The following is a 6,508-nucleotide window of genomic DNA, read 5'->3' as shown; positions in this document are numbered from 1 at the left end:
ACCTCTCCAGCCAAACGAATTGTTCCCCATACATCCTGTATTTTGGAAGCTGTTGGTGTGTCACCTACTCCTAGAATAAATCCCTATATTTTGTCTTGTTCATTGCACCTAGGAAAGAAATTGAATGCACAATAAGTATCTGTGGGCCAAGTTTGGGCCTCCCAGCTTTGGGCATACCCTTGTGCCCACTGCCTTTGAAATGACAGCATACGGCCCCTCTCGCCCTTTATTTGCTCCCTCCTCTTAAAGTCCTCAGGCCTATGATGATTTGCCCTTGTAGCTCACCTTCCTAATAGAAAGGATGTTTCGTAACCTGTGGTTGAATGAAGAGCAATATATGTAGGAATGAATGAATGAATCACGTGGTGTCTGAGTCTTCTTGCCTGATCCCCAAGACCTTCAGAGAGCCTTATTCACCCAAGCCCTGGAGTGGTGGGTCGAACCTCTAACTGGAGAGAGGGAACATTTGTGCCCAGCTGCTGCCCATAATCAAGTCCTCTGCTTCCTCCATCTGGATTCATTTCAAAGCTTCCTAAGCAGACCTGAACCTCCCCTCTCACTTTCTCTAGCCGGTCCTTCACACCTGTCGAAGATCCTTCTGAAAAGCAAACTTAATCCTGTCACTCCCCTGGTCCAGGTCTTGCAGTTGCTTCTCCCTATCTATAGGATAAAGTCCAAACTCCTCAGCCTCATCAGGCACCTGAGTTCTGACCCCACCCCACTCTGCCCTGAGCTTTAGTCCTACCACCCTGCTCGCACTTTCGCTCCACACCTTTCCCCGGGCTCTTCCTTTCTATTTGCCTAGCCAATGATAATCATCCTTTAGGATGCTTTCCAAACCCTTCCCTAATCTTCTCTGGCAGAGTTAACAAATTAAATTAATGCTTCCAAAGTAGTGAGCCTATATTGCTATATTGCACTGTATTGTAATGTTCGCTTTACCTGTCTGTCTCCTCTTTTGGCCAAGCAGCAGAAGGGAAAGAGACTGTTCTCTATTTTCCTGAATCCTTTGCATACAACACAGTGCCTGGTACTCTGTAGATACCCAGTAAGTATTTGTGAACTGATTAAATATTTCCCTGTCCACAATACTGCTGGACACCTGAGGAGTCTAAGAACAATAACCAGGGACTGTGGCAAGCTCTTACTGGAGTGGCAGTTAATATTTCTTAGTTATTTAACTTTAATTTTTTAATGTTCTTGGAATTGAACCCAGAGCTTCAGACATGTGCTCAACCACTGAGCTACACTCCCATCTGCACCCCCATAGCCTCTAAATTATTTTATGGTTTTTAATGATTAAATTTTAAAATTCTTCTTGAAAGTTTAGAAGCTCTCACCTGGTTATAATATAGTAAAGCATTTCACCTGGCATTTTAGTGGTCACCCAAGTTAACCTTAGATTTTAAAATCTCAAGACAACACACACACGCACGCACACACGTGGCTCACACGTAGCACACATGTAGCACACGCAGTCCTCTCAGAGACAAAAGGTTGAGATCTTTTTTCTTGAGACTCGACCTCTGAGCTTCCCTGGGATCCAAGGTACAGCCTATTAAGCGAGCAGCCTCTTCTGCAAATGGAGCTTCCCAGGGCACAGCAGGGCCTACCAGGACAGTTCGTGAATTCAAGGAGGGTTCAAAAGAGAATTAAAATTTTTTCATTGCAAAACATATATTCAAAAGAACATATAAATTTGTGTGTATTTTTTTTTTTTTGTGTGTGTGTGTGTATAGTACTGGGGGTGGAACCCAGAGGCTTTCTACCTCTGGGCTATCCTCCCAGACCTATTTTATACTTTATTTGGAAACAGGGTCTCACTAAGTTGCTGAGAGCCTCACTAAGTAGCTGAGGCTGGCTTCAAACCCGTGGGATCCTCCTGTCTCAGCCTCCCAAGCTCGGGGATTACAAGTGTGCACCACCACGCCCAGCTGTGTGTATGGTTTAAATAAAAGAAAGCAAAGAACTATTCACACTTGCTTAAGAAATGGAAAAATCCAAGCCGGACGTGGTGGGGTGCACGCTTGTAATCCAAGTACTTGGGAGGCTGATACAGAAGGATCACAGGTTTGCAGCCAGCCTCAGCAACTTAGTGAGGCCCTCTGCAACTTAGTGAAACCCTGTTTCAAAATAAAGAATAAATAATAGGGCTGGGAGGATAGCTCAGAGGTAGAATGCCCCTGGGTTCAGTTCCCAGTACAAAAAAAAAAAAAAAGACTAAGAACTCTGTGGCTCTGCTAGTAAAGCACTCCATCACAGAGGCCAGTTCCCTTTCACTAACACACATGGCATTGTTTTTCCTTCAAATCCTCCAGTATGTGTATGTGTGCTTAGAATCACACACTCTCATCTTTGCTTATATATTTATCAATACTACTGACCAGATGGCAGGTGGGGCTATAGCCTACCCTTCCTCTCTGGGCTCCTTACAATAGGAACTATGCCCTGTAGTCACTGTATTACCTGTGACACCTAGGGTCCTTCTATCTATCTACCTATCACCTCTGTCTCTCTGTCTCTCTCTCTCTCTGTCTCTCTCTCTCTCTCTCTCTCTCTCTTATAGTACTGGGATGGAACTCAGAGGCATTGTACCTCTGAGCTACACCCGCAGCCCTATTTTTTATTTTTTATTTTTAAAGGGGTTCCTTTCTTTTGTCTTTTTGGAACCGGGGATCAAACCCAGAGTGCCACACGTGCAAAGCAGGCACTTTGCCACTGAGATACATTCTGGCCCCTTTTTTATTCTTTATTTTTGAAACAGGGTTTCACTGAGTTGCAAAAGGCTTCACCAAGTAGCTGAGGCTGGCCGGGAATCGGGATCCTCCTGTCTCAGCCTCCCCAGTGCTGGGATTACAAGCGTGTGCCACCACGCCCAGCTTTATCCATTATTTTAAATTACAAGTGAATAAAAAGATGATAGAGGCCAGGCATAGCTTCCATCCCAAGTACTGCAAAATATAAATAAATGAATAAGTAAATAAGTAAATAAACAAAATAATGGGTAGAGGAATATACAGTAAAAATATATTTTGGGGGGGCTGCCTAATATTTTTTGTGGTATTTTGATTGAACCTAGGGCAATTCTACCTCTGAGCTACACCCCCAGCCCTACTTTTTATTCTTTATATTAGAACTGGGTCTCACTAAGTTGCTGAGAGCCTCACTCAGTAGCTGAGGCTGGCTTCGAACCTGTGTGATCCTCCTGTCTCAGCCTCCCAAGTTCAGGGATTACAACCATCCGCCTGGCAGCTTATCTTCTGAACATTAAGTTTCCAAGATATAGCCACGTTGATGATGAAGCTCATTGATTTTCACTATTGTATTTTACAACATTCACTCCGTTTCCCCAGCTTACGGAGAAAATGGCAAAATTCAGATGATGCTTGAGGTAGGTGAGGGTAGGTGGTTGGGAGAGTGAGTTCTCTCTCCCCTGCCCTGTCAGGGTTGGGTGCTTTTGGCCCGGCAGCCATCTTCTCCAGAAGCAGTCCAACCTCTGCTGTAGGCACGGGCCACACAGCCTCTCCTTTCTGCAGGGCTGAGATGCCGTTTTGGTGCTGGGCAGAATGCAGTCTCCTCAGGATGCTCCAGGGACAAGAAGGATGATGACGCTGGAGCTGCCTCGTGGCAGTGGGAGATGCTTGGCAGTCTCCCAATGTCGAAAGGGTGCTGTGGGTCCTGCGTAAGGAGAGAAGAGATGGCTTTCTCAGGACGGTCCTCTGAGCTAGCTTTCCAGGGACACCTGTGTTGGGTTAGGGGTAGGAAATGACAGGGGCCAGCCAACCAGCTCCCGCCTCTATTTGCATATTCATAAGCCCCCTGCTGGTCGGCTGTGCCTAGCTGCCCCCACTGTCTCCAGCAGGGTTACATCTGTCAGATGGTGTCTTGAGCTGAGAAGGGACAGGAGGGTCCCCTCAGCCGGCCACCTAGCCTGTCTGGGGAGGAAGCAGGGAAACCAGAAACACTTCCTGACCCTGGCTTGTCTGGCTTGTCCGCCCCACACCTGTGAAGACCGGGCTGTCCACTCTCAGACCTCCCCCAGGACTCTTCTCCGTGAGTTACACCATCCTTTCATCTGCCTTGCCAGAGACCTTTATGATTGTTATTAGGATGGAATGTTTATTATGAAAGTTTTCAAGTATTGAACTATGGTTAATATGCTGCCATATTTGTTTTATCTATTTCTGTTGGCTGAAATGCTTTTAATTCCAGACATGGAGACTGTGTGTGTGTGTGTGTGTGTGTGTGTGTGTGTGTGTGTGTGTTGCTGGGGATGGAACCCAGAGGCATTCTACCTCCAGTTTTTTATTCTTTATTTTGAAACAGGGTCTCACTAAGTTGCAGAGGGCCTCACTAAGTAGCTGAGGCTGGCCATGAACCTGTGATCTTCCTGTCTTAGCCTCCCAAGTACTGGGATGCCAAGCGTGTGCCACCACGCCCAGCTACATGGATATATTTCATTCCCTAAAACCTCATTCTGTAATACCCAGGATGAAATATGAATTTCTGGAGTCCTTTTTTTTTTTTTCTCTTTTAGTAATGGAGGTTGAACTCAGAGGCATTCTACCTCTGAGCTCTATCCCCGACCCTATTTTAATTTTAATTTTGTTTATTTATTTTTGTGGTACTGGGGATTGGATCCAGAGGCATTCTTCCTTTGAGCTATACTCCCAGCCCAATTTTATTTCTTATTTGGAAATAGGGTCTCGCTAGGTTGATAAGAAGCTTGCTCCATTGCTGAGGCTGCCCTTGAACCTGCGATCCTTCTGTCTTGGCCTCCCAAGTACTGGGATTACAGGTGTGAGTCACCATACTTGACTTGATTTTTTTATTTTGAAACAGTGTCTCACTAAGTTGCTGAGGCTGGCCTCAAACCTGCTATCCTCCTGTCTGAGACTCCCAAGTACTGGTATTACAGGTGTGCACCACCACGCCCAGTTCCTCTAAAAGCATGATGGTTAAGATTCTTTTCTTTTATAAAATATAAATGACAGAATATTTCAGTCTCTTTTTTCTCTCTCTTTTTGCATTACTGGGGATTGAACTCAGGGGCATTCTACCTCCAAGCTATACCTTCAGCCCCATTTTTTATTCTTTATTTTGAAATAGAATCTCACCAAGTTGCGGAGGGCCTCACTAAGTAGGTGAGGCTTGCTTTGAATCTGAGATCCTTCAGATCCTCCTGTCTCAGCCTCTCGAGTATTGGGATCACGAGTATGTGCCACCACGCCTGGCTATTGCAATCTTTTTTAAGAAAATTTTTTGTGCTCTTACCTACAAATATCAGTAATTGTCCAGGTGTTTTTTCTTTTTCTTTCCATTTTATTAATGGTTAAAATCTAAAAGCCTGGAAACCACCTTCTGTGGTAGAGCTGTCTGTGCCCCTACTAGCACTAGAGTTCTGTGGCCACTGGGCCCCAAAACCACCCTAGGAGGGGAGGAAACCGCAATTGATGGAATGCCTGTTACCAGTGCAGGAGACTATAGGGCCCTTGGTGTGTATTACAGCATGGACTCTGATGCCACAAGCCTAAGAGACAGACTGTTATCAACCCCATTTTACAGGCAGAGAAACTGAGGGGGTCAAGAAGCAGTTTGCTTGCACATGGTCAAGTAAGAGCTAGTCTTTCTGATGTAGGTTAATAGCCAGTTAATCATTCCATAGTTCACAGCTGACAGTGCCACGGACCACCAGGGCTCAAACTCAGCTGCATCTGTGTCTATCTATGGACAGGACTCTGTGGCCTGAGCCTATAAGTCTGACCCTTTTCCTGTTTCTACCATCAGCCACTGCAGCCGAAGGAGCTGCTCCGGGCCAGACAGAGAAGGATGAGGCGGCCTTTGGCCTGTGCAGAGTGGGGACATGCCGAGGGCTTCTCATCTTACAGAATGAACTAGAGTCGAGGCTGTAAATGAAAACACCTTAGTACAACCTAAAAATGCTATAGGACTTTGAGACGTGCTACCTCAAACAAGTCATATACTAGCAGCTAAAATGAGCTGGGTCTGGTATTTAGATGGGAGGCTATTTAGGACTATTAAGGGTAAGACAAAAATGTATCCATATAAATGTGAGTGACTGAGTGTTCATTATTATGAACTGGCAATGGAAGACCCCTACATACTGTGTCATCTGCATAGGAAATGGCATTTTCTACTGTATTTTTCCAGCTGTACTGTGGACAGTGTCTTCTGAGGCACAAGGTTAGTCCAGTTTGGAATACAAATGAATCTAGAAAACCTGTAAACAAAATACTGCAAAAAAGAGCCCTAAGTTTTCCCAACAAAAATCTGGCAGGAACTTTATAGAGGAAATAACAATAAATATTCTCGTATAAATCTGGACTGAGGCTCGGTGACCGTGCCGGGAATGAGCTGGCATCTCTTGAGTTTCACCTAAGGACTCCCCGCCGTCCACCTGGCTTGCTGGGTTCCAGCCCTGGCTGGGGTGTGCTGCTGTTGCCTGAACGAACGTGCCCCACAGGAGGGAGTGCAACCACGAGCTGCT

This window comes from Muscardinus avellanarius, assembly GCF_963383645.1.
Source record: "Muscardinus avellanarius genome assembly, chromosome: 12".
Lineage (NCBI taxonomy): Eukaryota > Metazoa > Chordata > Mammalia > Rodentia > Gliridae > Muscardinus > Muscardinus avellanarius.
This window is presented reverse-complemented; position numbering follows the sequence as displayed.